A 19,326-nucleotide genomic window follows, 5' to 3' on the forward strand; every position below is an offset into this window, starting at 1 on the left:
GTAATTCGCTCTGACCTTTTTGCCAAGCTTTTGCTGAGATATATAATTATAGCCATTAGTTCTTGCAAAGCCTGTATCTGAAGTTACTATCAAGTTTTACATTGGTAGCTGGAAGACAGAAAGACAGAAATTTTAGTTGCTGTCAAAAATTTCTCATCTAGCCCTTTTAGTCAAGTCTTTCACCTAGAACCAGGCTATGCAATGGATTTGACCCAATATATGAGGAATAGGTATTATACCCTGGTGTAACACTTCTAGCTTGGTTAGAGTTGGCACTAAGTGCACCATATTTTCAAACTACCTAAAGCTAATAGAACTACGTAGTGCAACATGTTCTGGAGTGGGCATTTGCAGAACGCCTCCTATGGCCAGGCATGCAGCCTTGTTTGCCGTCATGTGGCACCTTACGCCTGGGACAGTTCCATCGAATAGCTCATGAATCAAAGACACACACATTCGTTCATCTACTCTTGATGCTCTAAGGGTCTGGCGCTTCTAGTGCTGAAGATCCCAAATTCAATCTACAGCGATGATCAACCAGCCAGCCAGACTAACAAGCAGGGACAGAAGCAGCCAAAGGAGCCTGTGGCTGTTTGCTCGAAACCTCCTGCATCTCCTCTCATCCAGGCCCTTCACCTTGACACAATCACCTGTCCCTCTCCCCTCCCAATCCTCCTTTCCTAGCTTCCGTTCCCAATTAGCTAATCTCCTACAGCCACTCCCTGCCAAAAGCAGGGGAACACGCATGCCAATTGCAGCCATCACATGGCTCACTCAGGTCGTGTTCCACCTTCCCTCCACATCAGTCTGTCTTGTCTAGTCAGTTTGTAAGATCTACAGTCTATGGGCTAACCTGCATGCATGCCTATAGATATAGCTATATATTGTCCTAGGGTTTAATTACTTGTTTTATTATAAGTAGGTTTATAGGTGTATATTAAAGTAATTTGGCTGTAATGAAAGAGAACCACAAGCCATATCCTGTATATTAAGATAAGGGGGTAGCCGAGTTAGTCTGTACAGGATAAACTTAAGAAACAAAAACTGGTCTGGTAGCACTTTATACACTAACAAAACATGTAAATGGTACCATGAGCTTCCGTGGGATACTATCGACATGTTTTGTTAGTCTATAAAGTGCTACCAGACCAGTTTTTGTTTTTTAAGTTTGTCTTTAAACTTCATCTTTCTCACAGTCTCTTAGTTTAATCTGGATTTAGATCAGTCAGTTGGTAAACTAATTTAGCTTCAATAAGCTCGCAGCATTAGCCTCTGCACCTCCCACTTGAGACCCGAGATGCTTGGCCCTGAACTGTTGTGGCATACCAGAGGCAAGGCTCGTCCTTGGTCTCTTGTCACCGGGTTCTCAAGAAGAGGTGTGAGTATATTAACCACCGCTCCTAAAACTAAAGCCATCTGGATCAGACAAGAATACTGTATTGGCAAGTGATTGATTCCATTACTCAAACTGCTCTTTGATTTCTATTCCATATATATTTTCATAAAGTTTTAAACTTGTTTTTGTCTCAGTGTGACCATCCTGTCGTACCCACGAAGGTCCTTGGTATATTCTGTGCAGCTTGATCTTACCATCCTTAAATCAGGCTACAGCTCTTCAAGGCATCGTCTACTCTGCATTCTTGGCTGGCCCTTAATCAATGCCACGACCAGACTTACAAACCTAACACTAGTGCTGCCGTGGCTGCAAAGTGCTCCAGACGGATGTCTGTTGCCAGACCTGTCACTCGAGCGCAGCTCACAACTACCATTTCTCCCTCTAACCCTGATGGATGTTCCATTCCTGTGACTGAAATGATAAAAGAGAATAGTAAAAATGCCACAAAATTAATTCCTCCCTATGACAGGTTATAATGGGAAGCTGAAAAGTTACCAAAATAGACCCATTCTTATTATTGCCTAAAGACTGTTAGGTGAATCTTAGTCAGAAAAAGAAACTGTAGTGACAAGAATATAAATGTTAATGTGAGGTTCAAATGCAATTTTAATATTTATCTTGTAGCGGTAAACAGCCCCAGTGCATATCTGAGCAGTAAACACACATTACATCAATTCAAAGGCTTGCAAACTAATCCATTTGCAGACCTGTTTCCCTGAAGGCAAGGGGCCAGCACAGGCAAGGGCCCGGATTTTTGGTGATGGGAGGCACTCATTTGTGCCATTTTAAAGGCACCGGACGGCTGCATGCAGCTGTCTCCACCGGGCCATTGCTCAGAACAGAAAGCACCAATATTGTCCTCTCTGGTGTCCTGGATTCTCCGGTCACTGCTAAGGCTTTAGCTGCATCAACAGCTTTCGTTCACCATTCTGCACATACACCTTTGAAATGTAGGGAGGTTCAAAACCCACATGTGAATCTGGTCTAAAATTTGCCAGCAGATCCTGTCTTTATACCAGGCTGAGCCCGAATGGTGGATTGGAACACAACTAGGCTTAGGATGCACTGAAGCAAATGGAAAGTTTCCTATTGACGTCAATGAACTCAATTAAAGGCCATAGAAGAAGCAATGCCTGTAATAGCTGCATGGGAACAGTTAGGAAATGCTGATTTTTTGTAATGGTTCCTATTGTGTATGTGTTGGTGGCTGGTTTGCCCAACTTCAGGCATATCAGAGGGATAGCAGTGTTAGTCTGTAACATTAAAAATAACAAGTAATTCTGTGGCACCTTCGGGTACGTCTACACAGCAGAATTCTTGGTTTAAAGTGTAGTGCCCCAAAGGTCGGTTCTAAGGCTGGGTATATTCAACATCTTTATTAATGACCCGAACAGATAGATATGTTGGTGGGCAGGGATATGGTCCAGAGTAACCTAGACAAATTGGAGTACTGGGCCAAAAGAAATCTGATGAGGTTCAACAAGGACAAGTGCAAAATCCTGCACTTGGGACAGAAGAATCCTAAGCATTGGTACAGGCTGGGGACCAATTGGCTAAGTAGTAGTTTGTCAGAAAATGACCTGGGGATTACAATGGATGAGAATCTGGATATGAGTCAACAGTGCGCCCTTGTAGCCAAAAAGGTGAATGGCATATTGGGCTGCATTTCCAGCAGATATAGAGAAGTTATTAATCCCCTTTATTCGGCTCTGGGGAAGCCACAACTGGAGCATTACATCCAGTTCTGGGCCCCCAATATAAAAAGGATGTGGATGCATTGGAGAGGGTCCAGCAAAGGCAACCAAAATGATTAGGGGGCTGGAGCACATGACCGATGAGGAGAGGCTGAGGGACTTGGGTTTGTTTAGTCTGCAGAGGAGAAGAGTGAGGGGGGATTTGAGAGCAGCCTTCAAGTTCCTGAAGGGAGGTTCCAAAGAGGATAGAGAGAGGCTGTTCTCAGTAGTGACAGATGGAGCAATGGTCTCAAGTTACAGTTAGGGTTGCCAGGTGTCCAGTATTCAACCAGACAGTCTGGGTTTTTGGCCCTCTGTCTGGTAAAAAAATTCAGAAAATACCAGACATGTGCAATGTCTGATATTTTCTGACTTTCTGGCTGGGCGCCCGAAGGAAGCCTGGGAAAGGTGGGGGCAGGAGGAGTGGCTGGGAGGCGGGGTGTGATCGGCGCTGGGAGCCTCTGGTTGCATCTGACGTGGGAGTGATGCCTTGGGGAGGAGAAGCTCTGGCCGTGCTCCTGAGCGCTGTTCAGGCGCGTTGTGGAGCCATAGCCGGACACGGTCGTGCTTCGCCGGGACTGCGCGTGGGACAGGCAGCTCCCTGGGATCTGCATGTGCCTTGGTCAGTCCCGCTCCCCGCTGGCCAATTCTCTCCCCCCACCGCGCTCCTCCCCCGGCCAACTCCGCTCCCTCCGACCCCTCCTAACCAGCCTCGCTCCCCCCGACCCCCTCCCAGCCAGCCCTGCTTCCTGCCGGCCAGTTCTTCTCCCGATCTCCCCTGGCCAGCCCCGCTTCCCCCGACAATGCCCCCATGATCTCCCCAGGCCAGTCCTGCTGCCCCCGACCAGCCCTGCTTCCCACTGCCCCCCACCCCCGATCTCCCCCAGCCAGCCCCGCTGCCCCCGACCCCCCCAACCAACCCTGCTTCCCGCCAGCCATCACCCCGCCCCACTGCCCCAGCCCTGCTTCCCGTCCCATTCCCCCCCTCGTCCCGGCCAGCCCTGTTCCTCTCCCAGCTGGTCCCTTCCGCTCCCACCCCATCAAGTGTGTCCGGTATTTTTTCTGCAGCTGCCTGGTAACCCTAGTTACAGCGGGGGAGACTTAGGTAGGATATTAGGGAAAACTGTTCCCCTAGGCAGGCGGGGAAGCACTGGGATGGGTTCCGGGGGGGGGGGGGGTGGAATCTCCATCCCTAGAGGTGTTGTCCAGGCTTGACAAAGCCCTGGCTGGGTTGATTGAGTTGGGTTGGTCCTGCCTTGGCCAGGGGGCTGGACTGGATGATTCCTGAGGTCCCTGCCGGCCCTGGTTTTCTATGATTCTATCCCTTTACAATATGGGGGCAGGGGTCGCTGAAAAGCCAACACATGCCAGGCAAAGGGAGAACCATCAATGTTCCTGTATTAATTGGGGGGGGGGGGAATTCAGGCCCCTCCCATCCCGGTTTCTCTGCCTCCTGTACTCCCCAGCCAGAGTGAGAAATGCAGCAAACTGCACTTCCCCCTCGCTCCCACATGGAGGGGAACAGACAGAGATGTTCCTGTAATAATAGTGGGCTTCAGCTCCCCGGTCCTCCATAAAGGGCACCTGGAGGTGAGAGGCTCAGGGGGCTGGGGCAGTCCCAGACGCCCCCTTCCCCCAACCAGCCCCTTTCACTTGCCTGGTGATTGCGCCTCTTTTCTGTATGGTTTTATAAGCAGCAATCCCATTCCAGGCCCCTCCCAAGGTAACCAGTCCTGTACCGTGCTTTTCAGTTATGAGAAGAGGAAGCTGTAGGCTGAATTTGGTTGTCGTAGCTCTTATCATTTAGGAGAAGTTCTTGAACAAACAGACAGATGGACAAATGCTCTCAAATCTCTATTTAGAGAGAGTGCATTAGTTCTTGATACTTTTTGTGAATTTCAAACAAAATACTATAATTTAAGTCTCTATTTAATATAGTTTCCTTTTAAATGTGCTCGGATCTCTCAAAATCCAATAACTGTACGTTATTGCCAGTGGACATTAGCTACAAAAGAATAAATGGGATGTTCAATGAAGACTGATTAATCAGTGTTCTTTGTAATTTCACGATATGCCAAAGAAGAGTAAATCATGTAAGCGTATCTAATTTGCCTCTGCATAATGTCACTAATTATACAACAATTCTTGGATTAAATAGATCTTATGTAAACATAATGATCTCATTTGCAGTGAATTCCCTTAGTTTAGTTAACCAATTGCTTTTGTAATTCTAGAGGCATCATTAAAACCATTCTAATTTAAATACAAACAGATGTGTATCATAATACCATTGTCAAATGTAACCCTTGATACTTTACTAAATAAGTGAAGGAAAAATTATATATTCCTCATGTGATATTTAATTATATGGTTTGAAGAGGAAATAATAATTCCTAATGATGGAATTAAAGGTTTCAAGATCTAATTTGATTAAACTATGTGCATATTGGCATATAGCTTTGCACGCTGCAAAATGTATTGTGATTTTCACATTCCCACAGGGCTTAAAACGTTTTTGATGCAGGAGAAGCTGAGTCCTAGTGTAATCTCAATGCTGGGTCACTTTTACAGAACTGCAGGAAATGGCTCAGCTACTGTGCCATGCGGTACAGGAACAATCACCAGATGCTGCCCAAAATGGAGCCACTGGCATCTGAGCAGAAGATAAAAGGTACTTAATGGTTCAACATCATGATGTCTTTGAATCATGAAAGCGCTTGTTTTATGGGATGTTATTATGTTAATAGATTATAAAAGAGCTTGGAAGAGCCTGTTTTAAATGTGTTTACCCCTGAAGACCATCAGCTTGTTTTGCAGGCAATTCTCATGAATTATTACAGACTAAAAACAATTAGCGTGTTATCGGTTTCAATTGTCCTGTTCAGTACAGTCAGCCTACGTATATACAGTCAAAACAATGAATGATCTACTAGAAAATAGGTCATTTCTATATGTAGCAGGATTGATTAGATACAACAAATTAAAGTAGATTAGAGCAAACAGACTCTCATTCAGGAAATGAACACGAACTCTAGACTCTGCGAACTCTTCTGCCAAGAAAAAGAATCAACAATAGCTGTTAACTTAATATCTAATTAGATTAGGTTTTTATTCTCATTACTGCTTGTCTCCACAGCTGTCTTGCACCTCCAGGCCTCTAGCAACGCCACCTCCCCTTTTTCTTCTCCAGCTGTTCTTGCAGATGAGATCAAGGAGATGAGAATAAGACAAGCAACGCAGCCCAAGCTCACAGCTGTCCCTGGAGGAACCACTTTCAATCAAAAGCTCTCGGCATCTGTTCAGCTGACTCCTCTGGGGTTCTGAATCTCACTCGAGAAGACCCGCCGGAGGGCATGCAGCCTGCATGCTGTGACAGGCCTGGGGTGGGTTTTATGGACATACGCCGCACATTCTTCTGCAGGTGTAGTTCTTGGCAGGCACCAGGGAATGCTGCACAGCGGAGTTAATATTTAACTATATTTTAACAAGGGCTTTTCAGCTACTTAGGCTAAATCTACACTGACACTTTCCCGCACTGTAACTTTCTGGCTCAGGGATGTGAAAAAACACCCCCTCGCCTGAGCGCAGCAAGTCACAGCGCTGGAAAGTGGCAGCGCAAACAAGGCAGCGCTGTTAGCTGCTCCCCTCGTGGAGGTGGTTTACAGAGAGTGTTGGGAGAGCTCTCTCCCAGCGCTCCTGCCGTGGCCACGTTTTACATTTCTAAGTGTAGACAAATCCTTCGTTTCGTCCGGTACCTGTCCACAGTTGGACTCTACCTCAGGAGGAGGGGTGTCTGAAGCACTGTGGCTACTCAGACAAGGGGAATTGCTGAAATACAGGACTTGGTAACGTGTAGGCTCAGTTTACAGGGAGAATTTGAAAGCAAAAAATTAACTCTGCAATGAGCACAGCCAGAGCTGGCCTCTCCATAGGATGTTTCAGGGCACAGCTGCCCCCCGCCTCGCACTTTGGGGGGGCCTTGCGGTGGCAGCCTCAATTGTCCCACAGGCTTACCTAGAGGCCTGACAGGGGGCCACACCAGGGCTTGGCCACCCCTCCTCACCGCAGTGGCCGAAAGTGGAGCAATCTGGAGGCCGGCTGCTCTCTCCCAGCCAGCGGGAAGCAAAGTGCCGCGACTGGTCCTGCTTTTCACAGGGGGTTGGAGTTTATGATCTCCTGAGGTCTCTTCCAACTCTATGATTCTGCTAGCATCACCAAATGAAAATAATAGGCAGCAGATTTAAAACAAACAATAGGAAGTATTTTTTTCACACAACACACAACCTGTGGAACTCTTTGCCAGAAGAAGTTGTGAAGGCCAAGATGCCTTGTGAAGGATTAAAAAAAGAATTAGATAATTCCATGGAGGTTGGGTCCATCAATGGCTATTAGCCAGGATGGACACGAATGGTGTCCCTGGCCTCTGTTTGTCAGATGCAGGGCGACAGGGGAAGGATCACTTGATGATTCCCTGTTCCATTCATTCCTTCTGGGACACTTGGCATTGGCCACTATCAGAAGACAGAATATTGGGTTAGATGGACCATTGGTCTGACTCAGTAGCATCATTCTTATGTTCTTAATTACTAGAGGCACATACCCAAGGTAAAATCCTTATGCCACATGGCATCTGGGGTCACCGTCTTGCAACTAGGGAGTATGCAATAGGCGATGGCCAAGATTTAAAAAAAAAAAAAAAAAAAAAAAAAAAAAAAAAAAAAAGAGGTTAAAGGACTGAACAACATCCACTGAAGGCAATCACCTCTTCCCATTGATTACAATTGGCCTAGGATCAGCCTGAACAAATGGGCTGATTTTCAAAAGTGCTAAAAACCCAACAGTCCTCTTTGAGGTCAAATACAGCTACACAGTCCTCAGCATTTTTGGAAATCAGATCTCTTATTTAGGCTCTTAAATCTGCATCTTAGAACCCAACATATGCCTCCTAGCTGTCATAATCTTGGCCCATTTTCTAATCCTATGACTTGAAGTTTGGTGGCTCTGTTTGCTGTACATATAAAGCTTCCCTGAATATTTGCGTTACTTCAGATTTTCAAATATTAGATACAATTATCTCATTGGCTTTTGTATGCAGTTTCCTGATTTGCACACATGTTCAGAGCACCTGTCAATTTAAATTGGGTGCCACAATTAAAGAATGGATAGAATGATGTACCTACAGATTTTGAAAACATGGCTCTGTATCCTTTTCTCTGAAGCTCATTTGTGCACGGGAATTATTACCCAAAATGTTTCCTTAGAGAAACTCATGGAAAAATCTTGTACTTGACCATTTGCTAACATCCTTAGTTTCTAGTTGGTTTGCTTTTTAGCAACAGCAAATGCTGAATTAATTGGCCTTAGGATCATTCCAACCCATTCAAATATCCTTGGTGAGGAATAGTATCTAATTAGTTAAATGATATGATCTTACAGTCTGTTGTAACCCTATTCTATGAATTAACCATGATCAAGGTTAGCAGCCGCATGATCTCTTCTTTTTGAGTGATTAGATTTTTATAATTATTATTAAAGCCACTTCTGTGATACAATTTGAAAAAGTGTAACATTACAGTTTATTTGGAAAGGGCTATAATGTACGGAATAATATAAACAGAGACTCTTCTCTTGACTTCTTAGGTAATCATTAGTAGCCTACAATGTGAAATATCGGTGGTTCAATACAGAAGTGTCTTTCTTTATATGCATTTGATGTTGAAAACCAAAACCCAAAAAGCACAGTTGCAATGACAGCTCTGAGGATAAAAGGACTTTTTCACACTTTCCCTGGGGACATCGTTACCTTGAGACGTGCCTCATGCTATGACAGGGTCAGGTTTCTCAGAAAGGTCCTTTTCAGACATTTGGTGGCATGTACGAAACACTAGACCTTTCTATAAAGGCATTATGAGAATTAGCCAAGACATGTCAATTTGGTAACCTTGCTGTAATGAAATGATCGATGGCAAACTGGTGGGAAGACCACAGCTCTCCAGACCTGTACAATATTGCTCTCGGAATCAAATCTGACACAAGTAAGGCAGGCACATCTCTCCTCGAGTGGAACAAGACTTCAAGGAAGCCAAGGCACTTAAAAATAGGAACACAAGGGTAAAAGTTGAGCCACAAAGGAGAGGTTTGAAATTTTTGGCAGGAATCTCAACAGACCCTTAAATGGCTCATATCACTCCGTGACAGATGTGTCAACAGCCCCTCCTTCCCCCTTGCTAACACACTTTTCAGGAAGCATACAGGATACCTGCTTCTTTTTTAAATGCAAAAGCATCTCAGAAGTTGTCCTGAGTAAGCTGTAATTAGCCACTGTCCTGCTGTCTTTGAGATTTATTACAAAGTATTTCACCACACTGCCCTAATGAGGACATTTTAAAAAAACGGAATGAATCTATGCACTAAACCAAAGCACATGGCCAAGGTGGCTGGCTCTGAAGAGTCCCCTGAGATGTGGCCAGGGCCGGATTAAGGCATGAGCTAGCTGCGCAGCTGCCCGGGGTGCCCACCTATGCGGGGGCACCTGATGGCAGCTGTAAGGGGCGCATAGTGCCCCTTACAGCTGCCATCAGGTGCTGCGCGCCCGGCTCCTGGGCTGCAGCAGCTCCCAGCGGACACCCTGCAGCAGCCGCCCGGGGTGGGGGCCGCGTTAACCCCCGCAGCGCCGGCCAACAGCGCCCTTCCCCCCGCGGCCACAGGGGCCTGCATGGCCAGACTCAGCCTGCCCCGGGCTGCCCACCAGTGGTGGTAGCCGGGCTGGGCCGGACGGGGCACGTGTGTCCTGACACCGACCGCTCCGTGTGCACTGCCCCATGCGCTGGGCAGGGGTGGGGCCGCACATGCGCCCTCCCCCAGGCACTGGGGCGGGGCCACACATGCACCCTCCCCCAATCTGGGGCACAATTAAACTGTCTGCCCGGAGTGCCGGAATGGCTCGGTCCGGCCCTGGCTGTGGCCTGGCCATGGCATGAGTTTTTGGGCTAAATTAGAGCATCCTTGCACAAGGCCTTTCCTGCCCAGCCATGTCCCCTGGACACTGTCAGTAGCGCCAATGGCAGGGGCTGAGCAGGGTGATGGAGGCTACACTACAGCAGCTTGACCCCCCCCCCCCCAGGAACCCCATAGGCTGAGGGCATTTCCTTAAAGGCTCCTTTGTCCTTGGGGCCATGATCAGACAGAAACATTCCCGCTTCTTCTCCTCAACCTGCCCGTTTGCCTCCTGGTGTTTTGTAACAGGAGAGGTGCAAGCCAGTGCTTCGTCAGTGTCCCCTTAATTAAATACTGGGGTGAGATCTGGGCCTCATTTTGCCATAAATGTAAGTGAAGCCAGGATTTCACCTGGGGCACAAGAATTGGACATTGGAGAAAGCTGGCTGCTGCGGAGGCATGACTGCGGGCCCACACAAAAGGCGGGGAGTGGATCGCGGATCGGATGCACGTTGTTTCCAGTGGATGTGGAGCAAAAGCAGATCCACACTTTCCTAGCCAGGCAGGGCTCTGGAGCTCTCCTCTTCACAAGGTTTGAACTCTTAGTAACACCTTGTCATGTAATGTCAGCACCTTGCTGGTCGCTGAGTTGGGCCGTGGGTGACCCCTACTGGCCTCTGTCTGTAAGCCAGGTCCAGCAGGGGGCGTCTTGCGGGCCCCCATGACAGTTACCAAACCGGTCCTACCAGTTAAGGGAAGGGATGGAACAAAAGAAGTGAGTGCTGGGGAAAGAGGCCGTCTGGGGCTGGAACCATGAAGGGGACAAACTAAGGAGGGGCTGGAGTCTAGAGGCCCAGGGACCCCATCTCAACGGGTCCGAGGCATCCTGGCCCAGACTCGTGTAGACACATCACGTCTATGCTGTGCTGTATCTTGGAGAAGCAATAAACGGGAGTGCAGCGTCAGGGGAACCCCGACATGTCGTCACACACCTGTTCCAAGACGAGGTCGAGGAAACGTCAGTCCGAATGATCACCCCTCTGCTCCTCCTCCAATCACTCATTCCCCACCCCAGCCAGAGTTTCTTTGCCTTCACATCACCTCACACACCCTACTTGCCCATCAATGGGAAGGGGACAATGGACGACAACAGACATTCAGGGTGGGGTGCACTGAGTTCTCGTCAGCCTGCCTTGTCATGTGCTATTTGATGTGCTCTGCCAAAAGTGGCCGTCTGCTATGTACATTGGACAAACGTCTCAGATACTTCGCCAAAGGATTAATGCCCACAAAACAGATATCAGACAGGATCACAAAGAAAAAACAATTTCTTGCCATTTCAACCAGAAAGGACACTGTCTGAACGACTTATCTACCTGCATTCTGCTACAAAGACCTTTTACATCTGCACTTGAAAGGGAATCCTCTGAACTGTCATTCATGCTAAAATTCGACACTCTCCGGGGGGGATTGAACAAAGACCCCAACTACCTTACCCATTACAAAGATAGCTTCCCCAATTATCACCTCTAATACCATTAGCTCACAGACATCTACCTTTCCCCACCTCTAATATAATTAACTCACAAACACTTACCTTCCTTCCCCCCACCCCGCCTGCATCCGCCTTCTGTTCTGAAATGTGGTTTGTCCTTTTCATATGTGTTCATTTGTTTTAATTGTATCCTTTGGTATATATGGTTGTGACTATTTTCTTCCACTATTTGATCTGAGGAAGTGGGTCTGGCCCATGAAAGCTCATCATCTAATAAACCACCTTGATAGTCTTTAAAGTGCTACATTGTCCTGCATTTTGCCTCTGAAGAGACAGGCATCTCTGCGGAACTGAATCCACAAACAAACTTAACACCACTTAATGTTAAGCAACAGGAGATGCGCCAAAGCCGTTTGAAAACGTAGCAGCAACACACTGGACTGACTCGTAGGCAGTACATGGAAAGGTTAATCCTGCAACAAGCATGGACTATGCTGTGCTACTGAAGGGGCTTTGAGGGGATTAGTGGATTCGCTGGTCTAGCACCTATTTGAGCTCAAGGAAGGTAAGGAGTGTGGCTGGTATTTGAGGTGTTAGACAAAACGTTGACTCAGTCTCATTGACAATGTAGACGTGGTACCTTAGCTGCTGTTTGCCTTGCAAAGTGCAGAAAACAGGCCTAACGCATGCGTCTTTCGAGTCATGGCTATGAGTTGCCTTGCGATTATCCCTCTGTTAACGGAGAAAAGAAATGTTCCCGAGAAAGTCTCACCCAGAAAGCTTTCCCAAACAGCCTGATCCAAACCCATTACAACAGGAGGCAAAGACTCTCAATAAATCCTGCGGCCCATGGGTGAGATGTTGACTGGCTTTCTTTAATTACAAGATCTGAGATTTTTCCGAGATTCTGTTCATTTGGACAAAGGGAAACGTTTCCCACATTCCACCAGGCCACGATTTTTTAAATTGGGCCCTAAAAATCAAGCTTCTAAATCCATCTATAAGTGCCTAAATCCTTGGCCCAAGGTGCCTTTATCGTCTGCAACGTTTACCAGAATCAGTGCTCCTGTATGTTTCATTCAAAAGGCATCTCTCCTCTGAAGCGTGAGTAAAGAGGCTTTGAGGCGCTCCATGCATTTCAGAGACAAATCTCCCAAGGGCTCAGCACTATGGGTCAACATGGGGAACCTGGCCCCCAGTGACGGGAGATCAGCCATGCTCAGTTTAAGAAGAGAAGAAAGTTATTGGCTCTAGTCCTGACATGGGGCCAAACGGTGCCGCTTCGCTAACTTAAACAGAGTTATGATGACAGCTGATCTCAGCTGAGGATCTGGCCCATTTTCAATAGCCGCCAACCCAGCAACCTCAGGCTGGACCCTGAAAGGCAATGGATTCTCCCTCTCTCATGCATCATTCTCAGCAGTGATAAAGATCCCAAGCCCTGCCCTCAGTCATCTTTGTGCAGTCCCAGGGTGTTCAGTGAGATTACTGAGTTCCAGTCGGTTACACCTGTGCTAACAGCTCTGTAGCGGATGCACAATAAAGATCAGGATTTGTTCTCTTTCCCCACTAGGCTCTGCAGAGCTGGCAAAACCACTTACAACTGGCAGCAGAGCGAGCAGACTGGCCCCAAAATACCCCAGAGGAGCAGAGCTGCTGCATAAGGAGGTTTCATTTGTATATCTAGACATTTTCCAGAATAGAACTTCAAGTAGATGGTTGGTTAATTCTATCGTTTCATTTCAGTCTTGTGAAAATGTTGTTGTCCTGGGCTGTGTAATTTGTTGGGAGGCTTCTCTTCCTCCTTCTCAAAGCTATTCATCACTTCCCCCAAAGCGGGAAGAACGCTGCTTCCCCCAGGAACCCAGAGGCACACAATGTAACTGCATCTAGTGTGGCTAATTGAAAGACATCAACACCATTAGCTAAGGCTGTACTTGTACTTTCGTGATCAGCCACATTCATTTCTTATAGGCGGGTTGGCAGTCTCATTGACCTATCCATTTTTCACTCCCTCTAACGCTCACAGTCCAGATACACATAGGAAGGCAAAATATCCCGAATAAAGCTTGGACTATTCTTTGCTTCGAAAATCACTTGGGGATGCTCTCTGGCCTGCCTGGGTTGTGCAAGAGATGATCAGAATGGTCCCGCCTGGCCTTGAAATCTACAAAATGTCTGAGCTGCGGCTTTCTGGACGAAGGGCATATGCATGCTTCAACGTGTTTTCAGTTGTAAAAGCATAATGCAATATTTTTCATATCAAGATCAATAATTTAGGCGTATTTGAGCCTCGCCGCCCTGTGAATGTCATTGCAAAGGTACCTCATGACTGCAGTATGTAAAGTCAAAGGACTTTGCAAAATAATATCCTTTAAGGCACTCGAGACTTATTTGTCTCCAGACTTACATTAAATAGCTTACCGACTTATGGCAGAGAAAATGTACCCTTGGAATATCGCATCAAATTTACACTCAAGCAAACGAGGGAACCTGTGCATAGTGTGTGCTGGTTAGCAAGGTCTCCTTATTATAGCTAAACAGCCAAATATTGACTATGGATGGGAACAAAGAAGCAGATGCTTTATCTAAATTACCTCTGATCAGCTGATTCGAGGAGGCTGCTGAAGATAAAGTGGTTTGCAGAGTTCACGAGAATTCAGCGCGCACGCACATCCACACACACACACACACACACACACACACACACACACACACACACAAACAAGTCTGTCTAAGTGTGATCAGCAACCCCCCCTTCCCCCACCAACAATCACACTCTGACCAGCAATGAACTTCTGTCACAAGCGAGGGGCCTGTTCAGAAGCACCTTGAGCTGGATTGCTGTGACAAGCTGCAGACAGGATGGGATTGTCACAGAAAGGAAGGCTGTCTGGTCCACGTTTTACTCACCCGAGCAGTCCCATTGGCTTCACTGACAATACTTGTCTGAGTCTAGGCAGGACTGGGCATAGAATCTTGGCTCGGAGTTATGACATGGATGTAGCTTTCAGATTCACTGGCTAACCAGAAGTATCATGCCCACTACAGAGAAAGAGAATGGAGGGAGAAGCGGGTTCCGGTGAGTCCCAATTATGCCCTGTGACGGGCCGGCAGTGGCCCGCACTCGCGCCGACAGGCCAGCCAGCCCGGAAGGGCAGCCCTGCGAGTCCCCGGGGCATGGGGACTGGGCGGCAGGGGCTGACGCAGGGGGAGCCGGGCGAATGCGCCACCGGCCTGAGCCGCAGGGGCGGGGCCTCCACCCGGACATCCTGCCGGCAGGACGCCAGGCGAGGGGGAAGGCCCGAGGATGCAGCCTCCGGCGGGAGGCTCAAAAGCAGCCTCCAAGGGAGCCAGAGGAGGGGGAAGCGGTCGAGGCGGTTCCTCCCTCCACAGTGGCAACAGCCGACCCCTTCACCAGGGGAGAGCCCAGGAGAATGCCAGTGGAACACCCAGGAGGAGGTAAGGGACAGTGCACCGGAGGAGGAGGCAGCAAATGGGAAGGTGGCTAGGAAGCAGCCCAGGACAAGGTCATTTTGGAGGCCATGGGCTGACGCGTTACGGGGTGGGACCCCATCAGCCCGGTGAGGGTGTTCGCCCGAACCCTTAGGGCCCCGGGCTGGGACCTGGCGGAGAGGGCGGGCCCGGGTCCCCCTAGCCCCCAGGCCGCCCTGCAAAGGCCTCGGGCAAGCCAGGCAGGAGAAGTAAAGGTGAAGTGAAGGAGAAGTAAAGGAGACACGAACAACAAGCCGACAGAGTCAGCGAAGGTAAACTGAGGCTCCCGGGACTAGCAGCCGGGAGTTGGGGGGCTTGCTGAGCACCTTCCGCCCTACGGTCAGGTCTGGACAGTTGCTCGCGCCCAATCTTAGGGTCCGTACAGCCGAGAAAGGGGGCTCGCTGGTCCGTACAGCCGAGAAAGGGGGCTCGCTGGTCGCTTGCACCCGGACGAAACCTGTCACATGCCCCAAGGGAAGTTCAGAGTCCAGATGGGTTTCTGAACCAGGAGGTTCCCAAACACCGTAACTAACAGGGACAAGTACTCCCCTGCAGCATCCTTTGCCCCTCTGAAACATCCGGAAGACTGAAAAGCCTCAGAAGCCGTTGTCTTCTCATGCTCCCGTCTCCCCACAAATGGCCACGTTAGGGCTCTCTGCAAAGGCAGGGGTGGCTCGTCACCACTGTCTGCTGCATCTTATTTAGATTTACAACTCAAATGGTTTGCTCTAATAGCATTAGTGTTAATGGAGTTGTATGTTGCCCATGGTTAACAGTCTCTCACTGTTTGTATTTCGGTAGGAACTCATTATACCGCCCCCAGGTTCAATCCCATTACTGTTATCTCTTAATTAGCTAAAAATCATGTATTGACAGCATGAAAGTGAAAACTTATTCTGGTCCTCTTCCCATGCAAGGGAAGCTACTGACCTTATTATACGTGGAGCCCTTTGAGATGTGTGGCCATAGCTGCATCCCACAGGAGGGGTGGGGAGAGGGGAGATGGACGAGCACTTCAGGTGCGTCAGGCTGGAGAATTCTTGCAAGCAGGATCCATGCACTTGCCCCTGCTCTCCTCATGCTTTGAGGGCACCAGGGTTGGGGTAGACTGACCGACTCTCCAGTGCTTTCTCTGGAGGCTGCAAATCTTGTCATGATCCAAAACACAAGGAGATGGACAGGGCAACACATGTAGACATCAAATAAGTAACTTCCTAGTCCCTTGGTATATTTCACTGTGAGCAACTGACAAGCACGTGAGACTTATTTGACTCCATTCTTACATTAAATAGCTCAGGGGTGCAATGATGCAGTGGCACAGGTGTTGCAGAACCTCTATCGTAAAGGGTGTGTTAGCGGAGACGTTTTGAACCAAGGTGAATTATCTCATGAATGTGTGGCCAGAGCACCAGGTTACTGCTGTGCAAATATCAGGTAGGAGCACCTCTCCTGAGGTTGCCTGCACCCTCACAGAGTGAGTCCTCTCCCTGTGTGGCGAGGAAGCCGTGCCAATGGATAGACAAGTAGGATGCAGCCAGAGAGCCACTCTGAAAAGATGGAGCTTGTCCTCATCCTTGCTGTGCTACGGCAATGACCAGTCCAGATGACCTTGGATCGGTTTCCTTCTGCGCAGGTAAATTGCCAGGGCTCAGGGAACTGGCGTGAGGTTTCAGAAAACTATAGCAACGGGAACGACTGGTTTACGTAAAATTCCAAACCGATCTTTGTTGCGAATTTCAAGTATAATTGTAGCGAGACTTTGTCTGTATGGGATATTGGGTATGACAGGCCCCATGCCTATTTGGCCAAGGTAATGGCGTTGAGGAAGGCAAATTCATGGAGAGGCGAGCCATGGTTCAGGGAGCGCCAAAAGAATGAAGTTAAGATCCCAGTGAGGGGTTGGGTTTTGAAAGGCAGGGCAGAGCACACGGTCTGCACAGAGAGGAGAGGCTCGATTAGCAGGCACTTTCGATATCCTCGCAAACAGGAGAGGACAGAAGTTGATAAAGCACAGGAAGGCGCTGAAGAGAAATGAAAAATCCCAGTAACTTGCGTCACATAACATTCATCAATATTTAGTTGTCTGCCTTCAGAAGTGCTTGCAAACAAACGCTACAAGTGTATATATACAGATGGGTGAACTTGAGGTCCTGGTATTAAATTACATACTAATATAATAGACATCACAGATACTTGTGGAATGATGATAATCAATGGGAGTGGTAATACCAGGGTATAAAACATACAGCAGTAATGTCAGAGTAAGATGCACTGGTGGAAGAGTGGCACTATGTATGAAAGAAAGCAGAATCAAATATAGTAAAGCTCTTAAATGAATCGAACGGTGTCTCAGAATCTCTCTGGATAGAAATTCCAGGCTCGAATAGTAAGACTACCAGGGTAGGAACATACTACTGACCACATGACCAGGACGATGACAGCGATTGTGGAACGCGATTAGAGAGGCTACAAAAATAGATAGCTCAATAAAAATAGGGGATTTCAACTATCTCCACCTTGACAGGGTACGTGTCACCTCCGAACAGGACACAGATAACATTTCTAGGCACCATTAACAAGGCTACAATTATGTTACAGAGGTCACAGAATCTGTGATTTCCAGAGATCTCAGTGACATTTTCTGTCCCATTTTGTGGAGCTTCTAGCCTTCCTCCCCAGCCCCCCACTCCCAGGCTCCACCATGGCAGGGGCAGTCTACAGCTCCCAACTACAGCAGGTAGCAAGGGGAGCCATTGCAGAGAAGCTAAAGGAATTCTCGGGATCAAACTTCACTGCAAAGGATGTGAAGGAGAGTCCCACACCTGAACCATTCTTTTTAGGTGACAAATTTGAAGACCTGTCCTAGATTGAGATATCAGTAGAGTAGGCTCGGAGATAAATTAAACAATGATAAGACAAAAGGACCGTCTGCACCACCCAAGAGTTCTGATTTAATTCACATATGAAATTTCACAACGACTAACCGCGATAGCGTAACCATTCATTTAGGTCAGACTCTGCACCAGATGACTGGACAACAGCTAATGTAACATTTATTTTTAAAATAGGTTCCAGAGGCAATCTGGCAATTATAGGACAGGCAGCCTAACTCCAGTATTAGGCAAGTTGGTTGAAAGTATAGCAAAGAAGAGAACTGGCAGCCACACGGATTAATACAATTTGGGGGGGAGGTGTCAACGTGGCTAATGCACAGAGAACTCTAATGTCTCACCAATCTGTTTTGTATTTTTTATTTGTGTAGTACTAGTGAGCTATAAATGTCATTTAGCAGAGCGGCACTCACCTCTCGCGAGCGCCCCCTTCTGGATGAGTGTGGGTGCCTTCATTCTCTCCGTTCAACAGCCGAAAGCCTCTCCAGTAACTCAGCCCTCTGGCCGAATCACAGCCTGGTGAGTTGAGCCTTTTCCAGGGTACGCATCTAACGGGCCCATCTCAGTGCCCTCTGCCTGCATCCATCTTAGTCTGCTTCTCTGCTCTGAGAAAGACTGGTGCCCCCAGGACTTCCCCTCCTGGAGATGGTGTCCTCACCCTTCCCTCAGGGCTTTACACGTCTAGCAGGTCCCATCAAAATCAGTCTTAAATAGCTCCCCACACAGAGCTGCCTGGGGGGATGCTGCTCTCTCAGCTAGCCAGCCCTGGTCTGCACACCTTCAGGGCTCCAGAGTCACTGACTGCAGGTCTGGTTCTGCAGCTCCTTTTATAGGCCTTGTTGGCCCCGATTAGCCGATGCCTCCTGTAGCCACTCTAGCCTGCTTGGAGGACTTCTTTATGGGTTCTCTGGGGTGGGGTGTTGCTGGATCAAAGAGCCTCTGACAGGAAGCCTCCAGGCCTGGTCCACCCCGGCATACTTCAGTAAATAATGGCAATCAGCTGACTGGAGGGCGGGGGAGGAAATGAAGGAAAGAGGCTTTTCCTGTGGAATAGTGGCATCACATCGTTCTAAAAGGTTTTACACCAGCCAGTATTGACCGCTTGAGAAGTCAGCCTGCTGGAGCAAATGGGCCACTGCTCTGTTCCAGCATGCCAATTCCTATTACAATTACTGAGGGAGACAGAGTGCTCCAGGTTACCATGGTATTCCAGACAGCAGCCCTCAAAGTCTTATGCTAATGATTTAGAAGTCTAATGTTTACATGCTTAGTTTAAAAGTATAGTGATTTACGAGACAGCAGGATTACGTCAGTGTAATTGAAAGAAGGATTTTGCCCAGCGGCTCTATTTAGAAATTAAACATCACTTTAAAATATGCC

The 19,326-nt window shown here is 48.0% G+C and overlaps 1 long non-coding RNA gene across 2 annotated transcripts in view; it reads right to left on the reverse strand.

Moving 5' to 3' along the window:
* LOC112546377 (uncharacterized) overlaps positions 1–19,326 on the reverse strand; it is a 304,389-nt gene that overhangs the window by 193,791 nt on the left and 91,272 nt on the right. The window lies entirely within an intron of this gene.

Source organism: Pelodiscus sinensis, chromosome 11, assembly GCF_052426305.1.
Source record: "Pelodiscus sinensis isolate ZL-2025 chromosome 11, ASM5242630v1, whole genome shotgun sequence".
In the NCBI taxonomy this organism is placed as follows: Eukaryota; Metazoa; Chordata; order Testudines; family Trionychidae; genus Pelodiscus; species Pelodiscus sinensis.